This window comes from Bufo gargarizans, unplaced genomic scaffold (assembly GCF_014858855.1).
Source record: "Bufo gargarizans isolate SCDJY-AF-19 unplaced genomic scaffold, ASM1485885v1 original_scaffold_933_pilon, whole genome shotgun sequence".
Lineage (NCBI taxonomy): Eukaryota > Metazoa > Chordata > Amphibia > Anura > Bufonidae > Bufo > Bufo gargarizans.
Window position 1 is genome coordinate 116,425 of NW_025334762.1, and position 3,234 is coordinate 119,658.

Sequence of the window (3,234 nt, forward strand, 5' to 3'; positions counted from 1 at the left end):
TGTGTTGCCCGTCGAGAGCATATCACTCCCTCCCTTAATGCCTTGCACTGGCTCCCCGTCCAACAACGGGTGATGTTAAAGATGGGATGTTTCATGCATAGGGTATTCCATGGTGTGGAGCCCCTGTACCTGCGACGTAAATTCACCAGGTAAATTCACCAACATTGACGTCTAGTAACTCTGTGAATTATTATAATTTTTTTTTTCGTTTATTTAACTTGTTTATTTTATTTTCATAGCCGCAAAACACGACAGTAGGTTACAGGGAATAATGTAACATGGAAAAGGTACATAATAATCAGTAGCATAAAATTCTGGCAAATATAGAGGAAGCAAGCACGTCAGTGACCAACAGGCGACAGCCGGGTATAGTGTCCAATGAGGCTGACCACATTCACAACAATTTGTGCACAGAGAGCGTTATCCAGTCCGGTTCAAAGGCCTATAACTGTGAGTGGACATGTCTAATCCTCGGAAGCTTGGATGTAATTTGAGCTATGATGTCGAAGGTATTCATATAAGCATGGGCAAGCCGGGGCCTAGAAAGCTTGGGCTTCATGTGGTTTATGGCAACAGAGCACCAGAAGTAGGAGGTATAAAAAAGGGAGGGAGTGTGGCTATGTGCTGCTGGAAAACCTAAAGGTAGACCAGAGTGACCAATGCTTCAGGAAGGCTGGATGTGTGCGAGACTCCCAAGCAGAAAGCTCTTCAAAACGGTAGAGCTGGTCTACCTTAAGTTTCCATTGTTCAATTGTTGGCAATGAGGTCTGGAGCCAATGTTTGGGAACAAGTAGACGAGCAGCACTCAAGAGCTGTTTGAAGAGGTAGCTGGGGGGGGTTGGTTTGCGTCCGTATAATGGGACAGCAGTGCTCCCAGTGGAGACATCTTTACGGATTCACGGCTTATCTGGTTGCTTAAACAAAAAATGTCCGACCACCATTTGCTAATTACAGGGCAATTCCACCAAACATGGAGGAAGGTCCCAGTCTCCTCGGAACACCTCCAGCACTTGTCAGAGGAGAATTCAGTAAAATGGGTAGATCTAGATGGAGTAATATACCATTGAGTCAGTATTTTGTATCCATTTTCCTGAATGCGTACGCATCGGGAAGCCTTGTGGGGAGTGTTGAATAAATCAGGCAAATCACTGAAAGGTATGGTTATCCCGGTTTCTCTTTCCCAGTGGTGAATGAAAGATGGTTTGGCGATAAGTGGCGGGGTCCGCAGTTTGCTATGTATTTGCGATATTAGCTTTCTCGGAGGTTTGGGATTGATGATAAGGGCTTCAAGCCAACCTATTGGCCGAAAAAGTTCTCCTTCGGTATTGTTTCTTATTAGAAAGGCCCTAATGTGAGGGATTAAGCTAAGGTCACATGGGCGGGGGTTGAGTAAGGTATGTATGGCATCGGTCTCAAGGAGCTTCCCCGTGGAGTCCAAGAAATTTCTTATGGGCAAAGAGGAGGATTTAATACGTTTGGAGGAGGAACGCAATAGAGTTGGGGAGGACGTACCTAAGATATCTGCAACAGTCAGTATAGGTGAAGGGAAGGGAACTGAGCAATGAGAGGAATTCAGCCATCTCCAAGCATCTAGCGTTGCTTTTAAAATTGGATAGTTAGATAGTGGTATATGAGGGGGAAATTGATGACCTAATAAGACTGTCCGAAAAGGAATGTCTAGTATGCTTTGTTCTAGGCTTACCCAAGGTTTGTCAGTAGGGTTGCGGAGACAGTCAACCGCTCTAGCTAACAGTATTGCTTTTCCATAAAGTTCTGGGTCTGGGAGGCCAATACCGCCTAGCTGGCGTGGGTGAGCTAAAAGTTTGTATGAGAGTCTGGCTTTCTTGCCGTTCCATATAAAAGTTCTGAACTTTTGTTTCAAGGATGTGTAGAAGGAGTTGGGTAAAGGGATTCGGAGGACCTGTTGGAGATATGTCAGGCGCGGTAAGATTAATGAAGTGAGAAGATTTTTACGTCCAAACCAGGATAGCATGGGTGCCCTGGTCTGTAAGTTGTCTATGGCTTTAAATAGAGAGTTTTTAAGGGGGATGTAGTTTAGGGAGAAGAGGTCTGAAATTTGAGAGCCGATTTTAACTCCTAGATAAGTAATGGTTGGGGAAGACCAATTAAAGGGGGAATTTTCCATCAGTATGGACTTAGCATGAGTAGATATTCCTAACGTAAGGATCAGCGATTTGCTAGTGTTTATCTTAAAATTAGAGATGGAACTATAGTGTTGTAAGTGATTTTGTACGTGAGGTAGGGAAGTAGTGGGATTTGTTGTCATGATCATAACATCATCGGCGAACGCCGCAATTTTGTGGTCTCTTCCGCCCAAGGTAGTACCTTTAATATTATGATCATTCCTAAACGTGGATAGAAGGGGTTCCATTGCCAGTACAAATAGAAGGGGGGACAAGGGACAGCCTTGGCGGGTACCGTTGTGTATGCAGAAGGGTAAAGAGAGACTACCATTAACCATTACCAGGGCTGTGGCCTGCGCATACATAGCAAAGATCGCTTGAACAAAGGGACCAGGCAGACCAAAGCCCAGAAGAGCTTGTCTCAGATAAGTCCAATTGATTCTGTCGAACGCTTTTTCTGCGTCGGTGCTAAGCAAAAGGAGAGGAGAGGAAGTGTGTTTGGCATAGCACATTGCATTGATAACTCTCGTAGTGTTATCTTTGCCCTCCCTACTGTGGACAAAGCCTACCTGGTCCCCATGTATCAAAGAAGGAAGGAAGTTTGCAAGACGGTTGGCTAACATTTTAGCTAAAAGTTTGAGATCTATATCCAAGAGGGAAACGGGTCTGTAGTTTGCGCAGAGTTTGGGATCCTTCCCTTCTTTGGGGATCAGTGCTATGTGTGCAGTTGTCATATCCCTAGAAAGGGCATTACCTTGTAATGCAGAGTTGCATACCTCAAGAAGGTGCGGGAGTAATTGAGTCTTAAAGGTTTTGTAGTATGGTGACGGGAGGCCGTCGGGGCCAGGACTTTTTCCCAGGGGCAGTTGGGAAAGAGCTACCGAAAGCTCCTCGATTGAGAAGGGAGCTGCTAGTATGGTTTTCTGAGTATCGGTGAGCGTAGGGAGGGTGTTCGCCTCTAGAAAGGAGGAGATTAAGGACCATAGGCGTGCGCACGGGGTGTGCCGGGTGTGCCTGGGCACACCCTAATCAAGCCGACTTGAGGTTTGCAATGTGCGCTGAGCCGCCGATTTCACTGTTCATTAGCACA